Below are 20,831 nucleotides of genomic sequence, written 5' to 3' on the forward strand. Positions count from 1 at the left end.
TCTTTCATGGCTTTTAAAAAAAAATGTGCTCCAACTGGCTTTGAAGAACTTCTCTTTCTCTCTTTGCTTCTAGCAGAAAGGCTCTGAGGACGTCCATCATAGCAAGTTTAAGGCTAGTCATTGTTTCAGCAGCGAGGTTTCTGCATTACGACAAAATATATATTTTTGTGGAGTTTTAAATAGCGCAAACTCAACCTGAAAGTATTGTCATGAAGTCATTAGATTAAGTGATTCGTCCAGAATCACTTGATATTTAGCCGACACGGAGATTCGAACATGGTTCCCCAGCACAATAGGTGGCAGCTTTGACAATAATGCCGCATCCCCTGAATGAAATACAATTATTTAACTAAAGAGAATCTTTGTAAAAAAAGAGCGTGTGGTTTTAGCGTGGTGGCTCGCAGAACTTGTAATTACGTGTTCATTGCAGTGCTTTGATGTGCTGTGAATGTTCAGCTGAAAAACAGCATTTCATCAGCAATGAGACTAACCGAATCCATTTAAGATCCCTTTGGAAAGTGTTGAGAGATTGAAGAATTTTGGCAAAACGACTATGAATTGGCCCTGCTTGAATAAGGAATATTGAGGCAGTCTACTCTGTCATTGTTGGAATATGACATTCCTGTCCAGGTGGGAATCTCACTAATAGAAAAGACAAGCTGCTGGAAACTGGGAAGTGAGAGTTGATCACGGGGATGACAGATGGGGGCTGTGGGTGGAGAGCAGCCCCATAGGACAGTGCCTCGCGTCCCTCATTTTCATCCTGATTCATGCACATTTTGAGTGATGTTTATGTGCATTGCACAGTCGGATTTTTCTGTCCAAACACACCCTCTTGAAAGGACACACTGAGATCAACTTAGAACAGCAACAGGGAAACCAGACGGGGGGGGGGCAAACTGAACAGATGGTTGGGCTGTGCTGGCCATGTAGGGGGCAGCAAGTCATTTATTGAACACAAAGTTGCAAACAAGCGCATGCGCTGGCAGGCTCTACCCTAAATAAACGTTTGCAAGAATATGTCACATAAATAAAAATGTAAAAATCAAATATATGCCATAACTAGAACATGGCCACCTTATGCTTGCAACACAAATTCTAAGTACTTTCAAAGACGCAGCAGCTGTTTTAGCAGTACTGTGTTTAAACCATAAGACTTTCAGTTGTGCCATGCATTAGTATTTGTGAAGAGCAGACTAAATCACCATCTAATCAAGCACTTAAATCAGAGGGAGCTATTATGTTACATCGTCACTTCAATACTTCATAACATATATTGTAAAAAGCAGTGCAGGCAAAACAAATATTTAAACTTACTATAAAAAATACATTAAATTAAAAAGCACACTTCTAACCATCTTTGCAAATGAAGAGAAAGAAGCTATTTTTTGACAGCTGAGATCATGTGTGCAGGATTTGTGTAGTCATTCTTCGCATGTTGCCTTCAGGAAAATTGAAAGCTTTGATATCAGACAACAAATGAATTCCGTTCAATTAAATTGAGTTTTCCAAAGGTGCAGGCACATCTGCCAACCAACTAGCCCTATCTTTATTGTTCGATCGTAGTAAGATCACCAAGGTGCCTCTACCCGTGTCATTTATAGATTACAAGGTCACTTTCGATCGAGTAGACAGAGGCAAATTGTGGCTCAAACTAGCCAACTGGATTATTTCAAACCACCGGATGAGAGCAATAATCTTTCTCGATACTGGCACATGGGGGAGGATCAAGCTAGGGGACGGTTCTTACCTTTCTTTTTTTTTTTTTTTTCTTTTTTTTTTGATTTCAGGTTGCAAACATACACAAAATAAATCAGTTACATTTTACATGTATAGGAAATATTATACAATGAAACAAAACATGACAGTAACGAAATCCAATAAAGGTTAAACGGAAAAAAAAATATATATATATATTTAAATCGTTTCCTCATGGATCCATTGTTGTACCGGAGCCCAAATTTTCATCCCTAATTGTTTCTTCTTCCTTCCTTTAGTTACATATATGGCTGATTCAAAGTTAAATTTTGCTAGTAAGCGGGCCCTCCACATAGTAAATGATGGTGGAAGCGGGTTGAGCCATTCCTGAGTAATGCATGCCCGATATTCAGATAACATAATAAAGATCAAGTATTGTTGTTCGTTTACTGAAGTGTCTATTGATAATCCAAATAAGATCAATTCTGGTGTAAGAGTATATTTTCTCCCTGTAAGTCTCTCAATAAAAAATTGTATTTGTGAAATAATACCTTGTAATTTGGAGCATGAGATGATCTCTCTGCCATTCAACATAGATGGGAGGAGAAATTGTGTGTAAACGACTTGATGTTAAAGGAATCAATTAAAATGGCTAACACGATTTTAATTACAGGACGATCACGAACCCAGCACTATATGGCCATGTTTGATCTCGATCATAGCCCAGCAAAAATTATGAAATGGGGGGGTAATGTCGGTATAATGTGTAATCGGTGTACACAGATGGGAGCAGATTCAATACATATGTTTTTCTCATGCTCCAAATTACAAGGTTCTTACCTTTCAAGAGAGATTCCAACTCTTTTTAATCTCTTTTTAGCTGATTTACCCGCCAGCCTAGCACAAGTAGATTCCCACGCGCCAAAATAGCTGAACACCCCACTGCGGTGCCTGATGAATGTTGACGACCTGATCCTCCTCAGTCGAACAAAAATGGGTCTTCAAATGCTCTTGAACACCACAGCTGAAAACTCAGCTACCAACACCCTGATTATCAACCTAAAAAAGTCCAAACCAATGTCTCTCAGAATCCCTCAGCGGCACTCGAAACAGTGGTACTTGGGGGCAGATAAAATGGAAGACGTTCAGGAATACAAGTATTTGGGAGTCCTTCTAGACAGCAAAGGGACATACAAATCAAATCTGGAGCAGATGTGACAGAAATCCCTTTCCCTAACAGCTATCAGCATTTCAGCTAATTAAATTAGCCATAGGTTCGGCGACCTACCTACTCATCCTAATAATAATCCAGGCAAAACGAATTCCCACCATCACCTCTGGCAGCTAAACCCTAAGGAGTGGACTTGAGTTCCACATTGAGAAAGTCACCACCAGGCTGTTTAAACCACTGTTCGCTCTACCAGCCTACATGTCACCAGCTCAAGGAAAGCCTCGAGATAGGGCTAGCCAGGCAGTCAATATAGAGGAAGGACGCATTCAGCAAACTTTGCTTCAAACTAAAGGAGGGAAGTCTAGCAATACTCAGCTCCCTCCTTTGGATAGAAATGAATGGGAGGACCCACTCTACAGCCTGAGTATACCTTGACAGCTCCCTGTCACTACGTGGAATCGTGGACCAATGGGAATCCTTCAGCTCCTATCATCAAATCAAAGCAACTGTTAATAAAAACGTCAACACCCACTCACTATTAGCAAATAAGGAGCTCTTTTCCAAGAGACAGCCTGGCTTACTTTGTCACCTCACACACAGTTAACTCCCCAATCATATCTGGGTATAGCCATCAAACAGCAACTTAAAGGGGCTTTCATGAAATTCCGCATGGGATGTCTGTTGTCATACTCACATCGCCCCCCATGGAAGCTAGCAAATATGACAGGGTTATGTCGACTTTGCAGCCTAGTTCCAAAGACACTAATTCATGAGATATGCATATGCAAAGGTTACATGGAAGATCAGAAAATAATTCTTCTACCCATCTAGAATCAGAAAGCCCTTCATAGTTGCATGCTATTAGTTTTAGCCTGCTTTAACGGGACGGACATGCAACTAAGCTGCAGACTTGTCAAATATCTGGAGAAACTTGACCAGATGATCTCAAGTACCCCAACGATTCCTGCAACCTCAGGTCACATACCAACAGCCCAGCTACCCTGCGATCGTGACGCAACACTCAACACCTGAATTCAGGAAGGAAGCAAAAGGGACTGTAGTGTACAAACTGTAAAAACAGAACACGCCCTTACACTTGCGAGATTGCACTTCCTTCTGCACACTTAGTGTTTAAAAAATAAATGTGTGACAACGTTTTAATTTTTAAAAACAGGTACAACTTAAAGTTTAAATATGTTCCTAATTTATTTTATACCTGTGAGATTGCACTTTCTTTGCACCATAACTATTTAAAAATTGAGAGCACTTTCTGGACTTCTGATAACACACAATTATGTGAACTTATGGCGCATTTGCACAGCTGCTAAGTAAAGACTGATTCATTTGTCGTCTTTATGCTCTGCGCTAAAATCAAGATTTGTTGCTATTTGCTCTTGATGTATTGCACTACGATATTTTATGAATCGATTAGCAGATTCGAGCCGTTGGAGATGTTTCATCGTTTGTAATTGTAAAAGTTGTAATTAACTGATTAATACACAAACCTGAAACTAGTCATACTAAGTGAAGGGAGTCAATGTGTGCAGTCCCGCTGCTGCTGTGATGGTGGAAACAAAAAGTGATTTACAATTTAACAGAACAATGGATGAAGTCTACTGATCAAAAGCCACTCCCTGGATGCATTTTTGGTAAGATTTAGTGAGGGAAAAAGATAGTCTGGCGAGCTGGCTCAAAACCTAGGCCTAAAATAAAACCTTAGACTTGTAACAAGCTTATTTTAGGGCTTAGGCCCACTTAATAGTTAATACTGTAGAAAAGAAGGGTAAGCTTCAGTGTAAAACGCTTACGGCTATCCAGGTGTTACAAGTGCTTGAGAATACGTCTTTTCAAGTTGGCCAATTGGCGTTTGTGTTGTATGCTGTAATAAAATGTCATCAGCGGAGTATGGAATGTGCTTAATACCTGTAACCTTCTATATATTTTTGATACTATTCCATTGGGGATACTGTACTTTAATATCCGGCTGAGAAACTGACTACTGTATGGTAGCACTCATTTAGCTCCTCATACCCATGAAGGGGTTGCAAAGCTCTCCAATATTTGCATTAGGTTCCTAGGTGCCCTTTTGGAGAGCGTGGTTGAAAAGGGTGCTTGTTGTACATTAACCTAGATGGGAGGTGGTAGGTGAGTTATGTGAGGTGTGGAAACATTCTTGAACACAGCGAAATAGCAGAACAAGCGTAGATGAATACGTATAACCTTTAGGATGATCTGCATCATAGAGCAGAGGCCACCACTCAGGGGGGTCAGTGCGACCACACATAATATACAATATGACTCTATGCGGGAGCAACAGAAGCCAAATAGTCAAACGACTAGAGACACGGGTAAGCAAACACAGCTTACTATAAGGGGTCAGTTCAGGAACATAACCTCTGGCAGCAAAGTTAAAAAGTCAGAAAACAGCATCTGTTTACCGAAGACTGACAGAGGCCGAAATGCTGCATGCTAGGTTACCCTTAAATATGCCAATGGAGGTATGATTGAGCAATCAAATTTGCCAATGAGAGTAAGATTAAGCAAACAGAACATACTATAAAGGTTCTTTCAAGAAGCGAGTGGCATCAACCCTTGCATTGTTAAGCAACTAGAGCCTACTAAAAGAAGGTTGCCAAAAAGCAACAGTGGCCAAGCCTTGGAAGAATTGTTAAGCAGAAAGATACTAATCCATGGGTAGTTCCAGGAGCAAAAGAGGCCCAGTAACTGGAAGCAGGGTTAAGTAGTTAGACATACCCTCCGAGGAATGATAAAATAACCAAAGGAATAAGGGGACTGTCATGAAAGGCAGGAGAGCAGTCATTGTAGAACCAGCCATACCAAATGCACTGCGGATATTGGTGCGAGTGGCAGGCAGCAATCGATATATAGTGGATGTGATCTATACCAAGGAGAAACACTAGTTCGATCCTTTGGTGTGGGTGGTACTCAGGTAACCACAGAGCAAGAGTGACAATTATCCTGTCTTATAATATTTCTTAGTCGGTTTGGGAAAGAAAACTGTATCAAGTGGATTTGTGCAAGACTGTTAATAGTTCTGTAAATTCAAAAAATCTACCGGGTTTGTTTCTGTAAATCAAACGCGGGGGATTCATTTATTTACAGTTTATTTATGATTGCATGGTAGAAATTTTTTGGGGGGAAATTTAGTTGATAGATTTGTTTCCATCCAGGCAAGGAAGTTGTAAGTTGCGAAAACATATTTTTTCAAATTTAATTAACGAAAAATGACTCGTTAAATGGAACACTACTATATCGGTCCCCGGGGCAAAGAGAAGATTTTCTTTCTAACATGAGCACTCTAATAGCGCACAGTGTCACCATTTCTGATTATCTAGTTCTGGGCGACTTCAATTACCATCTAGAAAACAGCAAGGGCAGTGTCACCATCCATTTGTTAGAACTCATGGAGACTCTAGGTCTTGACCAGAGAATTGAAGGCTCCAGCCACTCAGCGGGCCATACACTGGATGGTAGTTTTACAAACAATAAACATCTGGCAGTTATAGATATTCTTCCCCTGCTATGGTCAGACCATAAGGCTGTGTGTTCTCTATCAGCCCACCTCAATCACAAAAAGTAGTGAGAGCTGCATCCTTAGGGACCCAACATTTCAGATCATGGAGCAAAATAAACACACATGAGCTTGAAAAAACCTTGCTAGATACACTTCCCTTAATAGGCTCACGACTATGTTGATATAGCGCCACATAGTTATACCACCTGGGTGAAAAAGGCCATGGATATTCTAGCACCTAAAAAAGTGCAAAAACATTGTCACTGCGCCCCTCTAAACCCTGGTTCTCAGAGTACCTAAGGTTTCAAAAACAAACATGTAGGAAACTAGAACGAATATGGAGATCTAAACACGATCCTCTTGATAGAGTGACCTACAAAAAGCCATTGCTGAATATAAAATACTGATCCTTAGGGAGAGAACAAAATACTTTACCGAAACAATTACTTTGGCCGAAAATTCAGCCATAGAACTTTTTAGCACGATAACTAAATTATCTAAAACAATAATAAAAAATTATGACACAGCAAATAAAACCTTTTGCGACACCCTAGCCAGTTTCTTTCAAAGTAAAGTCACTGAGGTTTTAGATTCCTTCACATTAAATCATAATAAAGAATCCACACCTCCTGGGAACAACTCACCTACAATGTTTGATAGATTCTCTCCCTTAAAAAAAGAGTAGGTTTTGAAACTTATAAAAGCATGCAAATCAGGGTACCCACTAGACCCTCTACCCCCAAAAAATTATACATTTATCCCCAAGGGTCTTTGCAGAACAATTCACACAAATCCTCAACAAAGTGCTCAGTACAGGACATATTCCCACTGAATGGAAGACGGCATCCATCTTGCCAACACTGAAAAAAAGCAATCTTGATCCCTAGGAACCCAGTAGTTATAGGCCCATCTCTAGACTCCCTTTCCCGGTCAACCTAATGGAAAAAGCATTAAATAATGAATTGATGGACGGCATCGACTGCAACAATTTTCTGGAACCCTTCCGATATGGTTTTAGGAAGGCTCACAGCACAGAAACGGCATTGCTTGCCGCCTCTGAAGAACTCAGATAGACCATGGATAAAGGTGGACAAGCCGTCTTGATCCTACTTAATCTTTCAGCTGCTTTTGACAAGGTTAACCACACTATCCTGATCAACCAACTAATGGAGTAGGGAATTAAGAGGCATAGCCCTGACTATACTGAAAAACTTTCAAACAGAAGAAACCATGTAGCTTTGGGCAGTTTTACATCAAAACAATTCAGTTTGCCATGTGGGGTGCCACAGGGCTCTTCATTAAGCCCCACACTCTTCAATTTTTATGTTGCCCCCCTGGTCAAGCTGATAAAATCCTTAGGGTTCTCAGTTGTGTCCTATGCCAATGACACACAAATTGTGGCATCAGTCTCCAAAGAGCAGGAAGAAGTGGGTCATAGATTCAGCTCCAGCATGGCTTAAATCGATTATTGGATGAAAACAAATTGCCTAAAGTTAAATACCATCAAAACAGGGGTGCTACTTTTCGGAAACAACAGATCTTTTTGGTCGCCAACCTGGTGGCCTGAGAATATGGGACGCTTACCAACGCCAGTTCAGAATAGAAGGAACCTGGGAGTTATCTTTGATGATAAGCTCCACTTTGCCAAAAAGTGAAAGCATTCGATTTTTCTGTATTTTACACACTAAAACTAATAAAGAAAATGTGTCCATTTATTCTGAACGAACTTCAAAAAACTGTTGTTACCTCCCTGATACTGACCAAGCTGGACTATGGAAATGCTCTTTTTATTGGTATCCGGAAAAAGTCTTTACAAACATTCCCAACTCTACAAAACGCGGCAGCCCGACTTCTTGCCGGCATTCCCAAACATGAGTCAGCAACCCAATCACTGGTCACTCTGCATAGCAAAACGTCTAGAATTTAAGACATAACGCATAACCTTTAAAGCACTGCATAATTCAGGACCAAGCTATTGTCTCAAAAAGTTGACCTGGTACTCCCAGGCAGAAAGCTCGTATCCTCAGAAGCAATGCTACTATCCCCCACCCCCCCCAGAGCAAAGAGTACTGCCTGGGGTGGTAGGAGCTTTCTACTGAAGGCAGCTACAGCATGGAATGGCCTACCCCTGGCGATAAAGAAATGTTCCGATTTCCTGATTTTTCAGAAGCAAAAAAAAAAACGTGGCTGTTTACACGCCATTAATCAGTAATAATTATTCTCCCTGCAGCACCGCACTTGTCAGCAGCAACGCCAAGACGCCTCCGGGCATTCGAGCGCTATACAAAACCAAAATCAAATCGAATCAAAAAGATGCTGGACTAACAAAAAATGCAAGCTGCGTAGTCATACCACTCAACGATTTGCGCAACCAAGAAGGATTTTATGTGGCGAGTGATTGTGCTAAAGCCAATGGTGATGAACAATTTTACTGTGTGAGAAATATTTTCAGTGTGAACACATGACTGAACATTGTAAGATCTCTTTCTGACTTTTTACGTTCAATTTATATGCACATTACACAAGGCTTAGCTTCCTAAAGTGCTCATATTTTTGCTGTTCTTCCCAAATTGCAGCTTAAGGCAGTGAAAATATAAAGAATTTGGTGCTAGAAAAAAAACATTCAGTAAACATATTATTGGTGGGAACCTGCCCTCTAGTAACATTTCCCTCTACCCCAATCAAATAACGGATCACACTAGGACACATCTTCGAAGACTGGAAGATGCTTAAGAAGAGGGATCCCATATAAAATGATCCCCATCAACTCTAGACGAACATAACTTACTTTATGTGTGCCCATAAACGTACCCTGCTAATGATATACACTTCAAAATAGATGCCCTACAGTTGTACTGCTCCTGTTCTCAGGCATATAAAACTTGTCAGCTGAAGTTGCACAAGTACTAAACACATTATGTCAATTACTTACTACTATGTAGAGATTTAAATGAGCTCCATAACTCCTTTATGCACTAACCAGACACTCGCCTTGTCCCATTTCCCACAAAGTTGCTTGTTACACATACACATATATATACACACACGCACATATATATATATACACACACACACACACACACACACACACACATATATATATATATATATATATAAGCTATATTTTTTAATAGCGCTAGGGTTATTGTACTGATGTCACCCACAGACATAGCTATCACTTGCTGTTGGGACAAGAATGCTCCCTGCATAGTAAGTGGCTGTGTTCCCCAGCCCAACTGTATGTGAAACTAAAATCTTGACTTGTGTTTGGTCCTAGCATCACGCTAATCTAGAGTATGCCAAAAGGCCTACGCCTTTTTCTGTTAAAACAAGATCCTACCTTCACAGCGAACACAGTGAAGTCCATGCATGGGAGCGACACATAGTTGTAGCGGCAGCATACAGTGTTATGAGTGCATGTGTGTGCAGGGAATGTGTAGCACATGTGAGGTAGTAGGTCTCTTTACGTGTCTGAGTATAATTGTTTGGATGCCCAGACATTGAAGTAAGGGAGGATAAAGGCAGGCCTACATTTAGAAACTCAATGACAACCTTGTTAGCAAAAAGCTGCTGATTGGTTCTTCCTCAGTACTATCATTCGATAGATGCTCAAGTTGAGAATTGGGACTGCAGTGTGTTGTTCGAGGTAAGGAACTTTATAGGCAGAACCAACCCTTTTGTCGGTCTCCTACTCATGCTTTAGTAAGGCTGATGACAGTCAGGTGCAGAGATCTCCCACTTCTATGTTTTAGATACACCTGCTTGGAGCCCAGCCACAAACTACCAGATGTGAGAGTCGGACATGTTGTGTCTGAGGAACAGCCAAAAGGTTACAATTAAAATCAAACCAACCAGGACCAGTTATGATGCCTTAGACAGAGGCTCCACATCCCTTTCAATAATACCCATTCCAAGTTCTTCATAACCAAGGAAGGGAGTGCTCCGCAGATTTACTTAAGAGTTGATGATTATATAGGGCTGTTGTCTGCCTGACAGTCAGTCTCCCTGAGGTGAGGGGACTTCAGCTTAAGTGTGCACTTTCTGCTTTACAAACAGGGGGTCTGCCAAAAGTGCAAAGAAGCCTGACTGCATGCCTGCTGAGGGAAGGAATGTGCCTTGCCATGCAGCATGAGAAGCCCAGCATGCTCCAGATATGAGGGAACATCCAGGTCTATCAGAGGATCTCCCAGTTTCTCTGAGTGGTTTCTCATGTGAACTGGACCAAGGCTTTGGCAAGATCGAGTATCATTGTGTTGCATGGCAATCCAACAGGAGTTTGGCACACTGGTGCTGCTGATGTCGGAGAGAGGAGCTGTGCCAAGTGGAAAATCCCCGACAACCTCGAGTTTGCAACTGCCGTACCTGAGCATCTGTCAGCTCTGGCCGAGGAGGCCATCCCTTCCAAAGATGAGAGCTGCTACAGTGGCCCGCCACGGAGACTCCATTCAGTGCTCTATGTCCCACCATTGAGGTCGCTGCCATGGCCACCATAGAAGCACAGCGTCTGCTGTGTGGTCTGTATATGAACAACTAGAACTGCAACGCCAATGAGGAGGTAAAAGCGAGGTTTAGCCTTGAACCAGAATGTAAGACTAGCTCACGTAGATGAGTTTGCCGAATGGACTACATTAAGATTTTTTGGCAACTACAACTGGTAAAAAGGCAAACTGAGTTGTGCATTTGATCAGTGGGGTATTTTGGGTAACCTGCAACTGTACCCAATCAGTGCCTACGCTCACACATGACTGGGGACAGTAATCTGGATATCTCTTCTACCTAAAAAGAGGACGGAAAATTCCTGAAGAGGGAAGTAGCACCTTACTGAAGGTTGTAACTGAGATAACAATCTATTACTTACATTCCAATTGAAATATCTAGTATTTCGTTTTTTAGGGCTCGGCCTTCGCCCCACACAAAGTGTGGGCGGAGCTTCCGAGCCGTTTTGTTAGGGGGCTCAGAAAATGCTCTGATAAGTAATGAAAAAATTCCTTAGTGCGCGAGAATTTTCGTGGTGTTGTGTGCCATCTGCTTGCCAATTGGTTCTCTCACGGCTGTGTTTTTGTAAGGCTTCACGCAATAGGCCCTTAGGAAGTTTGCTCTCTCCACTTCCTGCATATTCCGTGCGGACACGCGCAGGAGAATGTCATAAATTCCCAATTACCAGATGTCAGGGTCCGCGGTAATTGAAGCCAGATGTTCGCGCATTCACAACTCTGTCGTTTTCTTGAGCTGTGTGTGCGCGCATGCTGTCTCCCCGTTCAGGAGAATGCCATAAATTCTCAATTACCAGCTGTCAGAGGTGCCGGTAATTGAAGGCAGATGCTTGTAGCGTGTTCACTGCTGTGCTTTTATTTTTCTTCAGCTCTGTGTGCGCGCATGGTGGCTCCCGAGTTTTCATTCAGATTCACCGATTTGTTTATGTGTTTGCTGTGGACATTTTTTAAATGAGGCACAGACTGATTAATCAGCTGAGGGATATACTGCCACTATCAAGAGAATAATGGTGGAAGTTGAAATGGAAGTATGGACTATATATGGAGTATGCGCAAAAAATGCAGGAGACGGTTCACGTAGAAATCCGGCATGTCCATAACCTTTGTAGTTTCTACTTGGTAAACAAGAAGAGAGAAACTAAGTAGAAGTAGGAGAAAAAGCACATCCTGATGGCATTTTTTTTTTGCTTTTTAAGAAGAATTCACCTAAACATTTGCCTTGCTAGAACTATGTCGGGGAATGTTCCAATGTTTTCTTTAGCTTTATTTCGAGCCCCGCGATACAATGGCCTGTTCAGTGAAGGCCAGTTTCTTTCTATTAAAACGGAATTACGCAGATTATCTTGAATTTCGTATAGACACGCTTTAACAAAATTCAACAAGACTTGAGCATAAAAAGAATGCGAAGTGATTTGACCAAACATGTAGTATTACATGATGTATGTATACTGCGCTTCTGTCAGTAGTGTTGCTCCATTTCACAGTATGCAAACTTGTTTGTTTTGGCGCAGACCGAAGTATCCATACACGGACGTGTGTGGTTGCAGTGTGGCCGATAAAGAAATAATTTGGTATGAAGGAGGAAGTTATTTGGGGTTGTTTTTATCGTGCACAGTGATACTCTGCTTAGGTGTGAAAATGTCAGGAATAGTGTGAGGAAAATAGTGCATTCATGCTTACTTTCTTTTAGAGTAGTGTCGAGTGCTGTAGAGTGCTGTGTGCTGTAGAGTGATGTGTGCTGTAGAGTGCTGTGTGCTGTAGAGTGCAGTGTGCTGAGAAGTGCAGTGTGCTGAGAAGTGCAGTGTGCTGTAGAGTGCTGTGTGCTGAGAAGTGCTGTGTGCTGAGAAGTGCTGTGTGCTGAGAAGTGCTGTGTACTGAGAAGTGCTGTAGAGTGCTGTGTGCTGTCGAGTGCTGTGTGCTGTTAATTGCAGAGTGCTGTGTGCAGTTGAGTGCAGAGTGCTGTGTGCTGTAGAGTGCTGTGTGCTGTAGAGTGCTGTGTGCTGTAGAGTGCTGTGTGCTGTAGAGTGCTGTGTGCTGTGTCCTGAAGAGTGCTGTGTCCTGAAGAGTGCTGTGTCCTGAAGAGTGCTGTGTCCTGAAGAGTGCTGTGTCCTGAAGAGTGCTGTGTCCTGAAGAGTGCTGTGTGCTGAGAAGTGCTGTGTGCTGAGAAGTGCTGTAGAGTGCAGAGTGCTGTGTGCTGTTGATTGCAGTGTGCTGTGTGCAGTTGAGTGTAGAGTGCTGTGTGCAGTTGAGTGTAGAGTGCTGTGTGCTGTAGAGTGCTGTGTGCTGTAGAGTGCTGCGTGTAGATAAGTACCAACAGTCAAAATGAGAGTGAATGCAGAGTGAGAGTAAATGCAGAGTGAGAGTGAGTGTAGAGTGAGAGTAAGTGCAGTTTGAGACTGAGTGCAGAGTGAGAGCGAGTGCAGAGTGTGAGTTAGTGCAGAATGACAGAAGTGAGTGCAGAATAAGTGCAAAGGTAAAGTAGAACGACTGCAAAATGAGAGTGAGTGAGTACAGAGTGTGAGTTAGTGCAGAGTGCATGCAGAATGAGTGCAGAGTGACAGTGAGTGAGTGCCGAGTGTGATTTACTGCAAAGCGCATGCACAATGAGTGCAGAGTGGCAGTGAGTGCAGAATGCTGAGTGCAGAGTGAGTGCACAGTGAGTGCAGGGGCAAAGTGAATGCAGTTGCAGAGTGAGTGCAGGGTGAGTGCAGGTGCACAGTGAGTGAGTGCAAAGTGAGAGCAGGTGCAGAGTGCAGAGAAAGTGAGTGCACAAAGAGTGAGTACAGAGTGAGTGCAGAGTGAGTGCAAGTGCAGAATGACTGCAGAGTGAGTGTGACTGCAGGGTGACTGCAGTGAGTGTGACTGCATAGTGACTGCAGAGTGAGTGTGATTGGAGAGTGAGTGTAGAGTGATTGCAGGTGCAAAGTGAGTGCAGAGTGAGATCAGGTACAGAGTGAGTGCGAGTGCAGAATGACTACAGAGTAAGTGTGACTCCAGAGTTACTGCAGCGTGAGTGTCACTGCAGAGTGACTGCCGAGTGACTGCAGAGTGAGTGTGACTGCAGAGTAACAGTGACTGCAGAGTGACAGTGACTGCAGCTGTGAGTGTGCAAGGTAAACAGTGTGTGAGTATGTGAGTATGCAGAGTGAACAGTGTGTAAGTGTGCAGGGTGCAAAGTGTGTGAATGTCCAGGTTGAACAGTGTGTGACTATGCGAATAAACAGTGTGGATGTGCAGAGTGAGCAGTGTATATGTGTAGGGACACTGTCTGAGTGTGCGGGAGACAAACACTAAAACTAAGTTCACCACACACATACATAGGACCACACACACAAACCCACACACCACACACACACCACATACATACACCACACACACATACCACACCCACATACACTAAACACACACCAGCCTCTCACCAGCACACACTCATCACTACACACAAAAAAACACACAAAACAACACACCTCCAGCCGTCAGTGCATACTTTCACCAGGCACAAATACCAACAGCCATCAATGTACGCTTTCACCAAACACAAACACGACAATGCATCAGTGCCGCAAATCCACCACACACACAACACACAATGTCAGTACATGCTTTCACCAAACACACATACACACCAGCAGCTGTCACTGCACACTTTCATCAGTCACACACAACACCACCAAAGTTCACTCTTTCAGTAAGCACACTCATCAACAGCTGTCAGTGCACTCTTTTACAAAGCACACGCATTACCATCCATCTCTGTACGCTTCACAGCCACACAAGCACACATACCACCAGCCATCACTGCACAATTCCTACAGGCACACACATCCACCACCCATCAATGCACCTATCAATTGTTAATGCATCCACCATAAAATATTGTAGCAATCGCTCTATGCTACACTTTACCTTTTCAAGATAATGCGTTAAAGCACAGCACGCCACCATTGCTAATATTCAAATGCAAAACACATTTTTCCAACACACACCACATGCTCACACTCCAAGACACATGCCTAAAATACATTGCCATTTACAAGGCCATTTTCTCTAACTCAAAAAACCCCTGAGACCTATTGCATTTCTAATGCTTGGTTAAGTATGTATTGCCCAACAGTGCTCTGGACAATATGTTGTGTCTGTTGGCTGGCTGTTTTATTCTACGCTCTTTCCCCCCACATTTCCTCACCGAGAAGCTTTAAATGCTCGCCCTCAGTATCCTGAGAGTAACATGCAAAAAGGGTTGCATTTGGCCCAATTTCTAGAAGTGGCAGCCCGACTTCTTGCCGCAATTCCCAAACATAAATCAGCAACCCAATCACTGGTCACTCTGCACTGGTTACCCATAGCAAAACGTCTAGAATTTAAGACATTATGCATAACCTTTAAAGCACTGCATAATTCAGGACCAAGCTATTTTCGCTAAAAGTTGACCTGGTACTCGACAGGCAGAAACTCAGAAACTCAGATCCTCAGACGCAAGCGACTACCCCCTTTCCCCCCACACCTCCCCCCAAGGGGGACTGCAGATGTTGTGCAAGCTATCATCCTATTACCCTTTATTGTAAAGCTCTCCGTCACTATACATAGTCTAAACATGACCTGAAGTAGCTCGCATCCTAAGACTACACGACAGCCCTCTCGAATAAAGCGTTAATTTATGAACGCGGATCTTACCTCCCTCCTACCAAGCGAAGAGCATAAACACCCGAAAGCCACTACTTTCCTACCGATTCTAAGCAACTTCAATATAGGGGGAAGACAGCTGGTTTCAAAAGGGGCGGTACGAGCAGGGTGCTGTTTGTTGTCGTTCTCAGCACGCCCATTGATTGGATAAAAAACTGAACCGCCCCGCAACAGACTGCCTATCCACCCAATAAGGTGCCGCCGTGCTCCTGCACCGGAAAAAAAGATGCTTATTGCTCCGGAAGAAGTTGGTCATCTGCATGTTGACCGATTTTTTTGTATGAAAGTTTAGAATAATTAAATTAAATCGGCAGTAACACAGCATAATACGACTGTTTCTTTCGTTTTCAATCTGAGGGGAGGTGAGCATCAAAGGTTGCAGTTTCTGTCATCAGATAGTATTTTCTTCTGCCTATTTGGAAAAAGCTCGTGCTTGTGTAAATGAAATGAAGCACGATGTGACAACTTGCCCTGGACCCTGAGTGAAGAGAGAACTTCGTCATTGATGTTAACGCAGGGACTGCAGTTCTGCTATGGTTTTAATGCAATGCACAGAAACACATCCCGGAAGAAGAGGGAATAATCATGACTTCATTCATCAGCATGGTGGGGCGTACGCAGTAAACGGGGAGACAGCAAAAAGGGCCACGTAAGCCTTATATTCGGTGTTGGATGACGAGGATGCAGGGCAGATAGGGGACTCCATGGATTCTCCCCCTAAATACAATAATTATGAAACGGAAAAAGTTTGGAGGATTACACGGGTCGCCTCTTTGCAGGCGTGAAGAATAACCACTGTCTTTGGCGAAAATATATCTATTCTTTCGTCTTGTAAACCACACTGGCAAGTTTTTAGGGTGCACATGTGTACGATTTGAATGTTTTCATGTGCTTATGAGAGACTTTTCAATGCTTTATGTGTGACACTTAGGGTGACCAGATTCTCAAAACAACAAGCATTGGCATAGCCAATAGGTCTCGCTTTTGGAACCTTCTAAGTATTTAGATATGCAGCACAATATCCTTGGTGCAACAACATTAACTTTTGCATGGTTAAACACTTATAAGGTTCCACAGGCGAGACCTATTGGCTATGCCAATGCTTGTTTTGAGAGTGCCAGAGTGTGGAAGGGTGAGATTTCCTTTTCTATGATTAAGGAAGAAGAGGAAGTAGGCCATCTTGGGGAGTGATGGGAGATAACTAGAATGTTTTTTTTGTTGCGACATGAAGTTCTAGAGGCGGAGGAATTGTTCAAGTTCCTCATCTACAAAGCCCCCAAGAGGTGTATTCATTCCATCTTCTTTTAAGTTCAAAAGACATCAGTGGATTTCAGAGGAGGAGCTCAAACTTATTCAGTAATTATTGTGACGAGGAATACTGACAAGGAAGTAATGAAAATGTAGCAGCTGTAGCGCATCACACCTTCGGCATGTTCTTTGGGAGGGCTGCAGTAGAATAATTCACAATGCCGTCACAACCCCTCCCCCCACAAAAAAATGACCTTTGTGAATCGAGGGAATCCACATTTTGTAAAATATGCACCCCACCACAGTGATTCTATCAATTCTCAGAGAATTCTTCGACACGAGGGCATATTTAATACATTGTCATAAATATTCATGCACTGAAAATGGGAAACCAACTCATTGCGGGCACGTCCAGAGGGTGAGAAGTGAACAAAGAGACAGAGGGCAAACACAACACTCTCGACAGGATGATGGGAGAAACGCAGAGAGCAGTGACATTCATCCAAGAAAGGAAAGAGGAAAGATCGGGAAATTGCAAAATGGAGGATGCGACACAGACAGCAGGAGATGGACGGACACAGGACAAAAGTGAAAAGAGAGAAAGAGAGCACGGGATGAGAAAAGTTGGCAGCGATATAGGGTAAAGTAAAAGATTTTAGATAGACATGAGAAGGCAGAAATGCGAAGCAAAGAAGATGGCACGGTACAAAGGCGCAGTACATGAGAGGGGACAAACAAAGGTCAAGAAATGCGAGGTGGCACAGAGGCAGCAGGAGGGGAGATGGAGGAGAAAGAAGAAATGAGCAAGTAAGGCATCGGGAAATCAGGGTCGAGCAGTCGGTGGAAACAGAAAGAGAGATGAGAAGGAGAAAGGGATCAAGGAAGGAGAGAGAAAGTAAAGACAACAAGCATTGGCCGCGCGGCCGTAAAAGTTACGCTGCGCGGCCGCGAAAGTCATTGCGATCACGTGAACGCAAAAGTGATCGCCATTGCAATAATGCGCTCTGTGCTTGCAAAAATGAAATAAAAAAAACGCGAGTGCTGACGCGAGTGGTGTGCTCCCGACGGGAAAAAGTGTAGTGTGCGCGCTTGTGCGCGTAATAGCAAGCTGGTGGCTGGCAAAGTAGCACTTTTGAAGCAGCTACTAAATGTCTCGCCAGAGCAGCGCATGCGCTGGCTCAGGCGAGACCTAAATAACAGGGACAGGTCATAGACATAGAAGTAGGACTACGGTTTGCAGTAACCATCGACCTAAAGGTAGGAATGTTTGACAGCTGTCATGGACATAGAAAAGGGACTACAATGACAGCTCCCTCCACAGACCGAGATGAAGCATTACAGACAACAGATCCGAGGTCTTTTATTGGCACCCTTCTCCTTTACACAGCAGCATTAGTACTTTTTATTACATTTACACTTTTAAGGACTATAGCATATATTTGCCAAAAACCAATAAAACATCACAGGCTAGCAAACGCCAGATTTACTAGCTTTACCAATGCTAGTTTTTATAGCTGCGCGTCAGCACCACGTAAAGTACAACTCACTAATGTTGCTTAGTTGCTCATGACAGAAAAGCATGGGAGGTAAACTGCGGAATGCTGCTGAAAAGTTTGTATGGCTTTGAATACAAGCTACAGGACGAAGAAATATTGTTTTATCCAAAGTAGAAACTTTGGCAGCACGATGACGTAGGTGGCTCTGCGTTTAAAATGTCTCTCTTCAAAGGATTTCCCTTCTTGCTACAGCGCTCACCTCAGTGACGACACACGCCGTAAACAGTGCAAAGAGAGCATGCACGCACATGCTCAACCAGAACAATGAAAAACGGGGACATTTCTGTGCTTAACCCGGACACTGTTTGAAAACAGGGAGATTTGAGTCACTTGGAGAAAAGTGTCGGGACACGGGGACACTTCTCCAAAAATGGGGACCATCCTGGGAAAACGGGGACGTCTGGTCACCCTAGCTCAAAGTGACACTTTATCAGAAAGTATTGAAATCCATGAAATGTGATACATTTCAGCAATCATACCACATTTTTGCGATGTAATAGCTTTAAAATATTCTTAAAACTGTACTCATGTTCCTGAAATACTCATGCAAGTGGGACATCGTTTGTGTCCTCCCAGTAAGCTAATTTGATATTCTCATTTGACGCCAGTAGGGATGAACTTTAAACAGTTGAGGCCTTTTCAATCATTCTTAGCTAGGAAAGGAACAATCTTTGCCATTATTAGAAACTGCGAACATCTTCAAGAGGCATAGTTTAAACTATGCCTCTTTTTGGGCCCAAAACGCAAAATTCTCATGCATTTTCTATAGACTTCCTGGATTGCTCCTGTGTGTGAACACATAGGCACAGCTAGCCACTTGGAATTTTTCAGAACCTTTCAAAGTTGGTTGTCCATAACTGTTGTGGCTGGTAGCGAATGGTGCTCAAGCGTGAGGGGAACTGGGCAAGTTGGCATTAGAAGAGAGTGAGATTTTAAATAAACTGGGCAGGTAGAGTAAGGAGTTAAATAGTCCTCATGTATTGTATTGTATTGTATTGTAATTGCATTTATATAACGCTTACTACCCCTGATGAGGTGTCGTAGAGCTTTTTCGGCGAGTAGCATGCTACTCCCGAACTCATAAAGGATTAGTGTTGAATTAGTATAGTGAAATATGAAAGTAAGTTGAGTGGTGAATATGTTTGTTATTTGGATTCAGAAGGATAGCAAAGGGTAGAAAAGGGAAAAAGGGTTGCATTTAAATATTGCTTGTTACCCCTGATGGGGTGTTGAAGTGCTTTTTTGGCAAGTAGCACGCTTCTCTGGACCCCATAAAGGATTAGTAGTGAATTAGTATAGTGAAATATGAAATTAATTTGAGAAGTGGACATGCTAGTCTGTTATTTAGATTGAAAAGGATAGTGGAGGGATAGAAGGGTTTAGACTTTTTTTTAGATTTTTTATTTTGGAGGTCATAGCAGTAGGAGGAGGCTTGGGACAAGTAAAAGGGATTTGGAGGGGAATAATCTGAGGGAAGGGGTTAGAAAGGCTTGTTTTGGGGGATTGGATTCAGTAAAAGAGGTATGAGATGATGCACGGAGGGGTAGAGTAGGGAAGAGTCTAGAAAGGGTTATTTTGGGGATCATAGTAGCGGTATGGAGTTTTGGATGAATGAGAGAGTGTAGATAGAGGATATATTGATAGAGGCATAGGGTGAGAAATAGGGTAGTGCATTGGTTAGAGTAGTAGAAAGAGGTTTGAGATGATTCAAAGATTTGAGGTAGACAATATATTGAGAGAGGTATAGGGTGAGACATAGGGTAGTGCATTGAATATGCTGAAAAAGCAGAAATGTAATAAATATATAGATCCAGGTACATGGAAGGTATATAGATGCATAAAGGAAGTAAGTATATGTAGATTAAAGATTCATTAAGTAAACTCTGGCTTTCAAGTGTTGTACTTAACATTTTTTATTTTATTTATTGGTTTAAAAACATAATAATTCTACATTTTTATACAAAGCAATACACATATATAGGTACATATCTATAGTACAAATAAATGCTTATATACCAAGGGATATGCTGTATATTTCTGTTTGCGTATGGTGCTTATGTGGGGAAGAGCTAATTTTGGAGTAGTTTTCTGAAGATAAGGTGATTGTCCGTGGATCTTATGTTGGGGTGTACAGTATACCACAGTTTGGCTGCTTGAAAGAAAAGGATGTGACACCCATGTTTTTTTTCTTGTATCTTGATTTTGAGGCGAGATGCAACTCTAGAGCTGAGGTTCCTTTGTTGAATGTGTTTGGTGATTTTATTCCTGATGAAGACTGGTCCTGTTCCAGGTATCGCTTTGTGAGTGATATGTGGATCTTCTGGCACCGGTAGCCAATGCAGGCCTTTCAAGGCAGAGGAGATGTGGTCTCGCGGTTTGATTTGTAAGAGTAGTCTAGCAGCCGAGTTCTGAATCCACTGTAGACTTTTCATGGGTGTTAAAGGTGA

General features: G+C 42.5%; 1 protein-coding gene across 3 annotated transcripts in view; it reads right to left on the reverse strand.

Moving 5' to 3' along the window:
* The window catches only part of DHX40 (DEAH-box helicase 40), a 418,899-nt gene extending 403,196 nt beyond the window's left edge, over nucleotides 1-15,703 (reverse strand). For all 3 annotated transcript variants that reach the window (XM_078679838.1, XM_078679839.1, XM_078679840.1), the window contains exon 1: nucleotides 15,572-15,703. The gene's annotated coding sequence lies outside the window, so the exon portion shown is untranslated. The remainder of the gene's footprint in view (nucleotides 1-15,571) is intronic.
* Nucleotides 15,704-20,831: the final 5,128 nt, after the last annotated feature.

This window comes from Lissotriton helveticus, chromosome 3_1 (genome assembly GCF_964261635.1).
Source record: "Lissotriton helveticus chromosome 3_1, aLisHel1.1, whole genome shotgun sequence".
Taxonomy (NCBI): domain Eukaryota; kingdom Metazoa; phylum Chordata; class Amphibia; order Caudata; family Salamandridae; genus Lissotriton; species Lissotriton helveticus.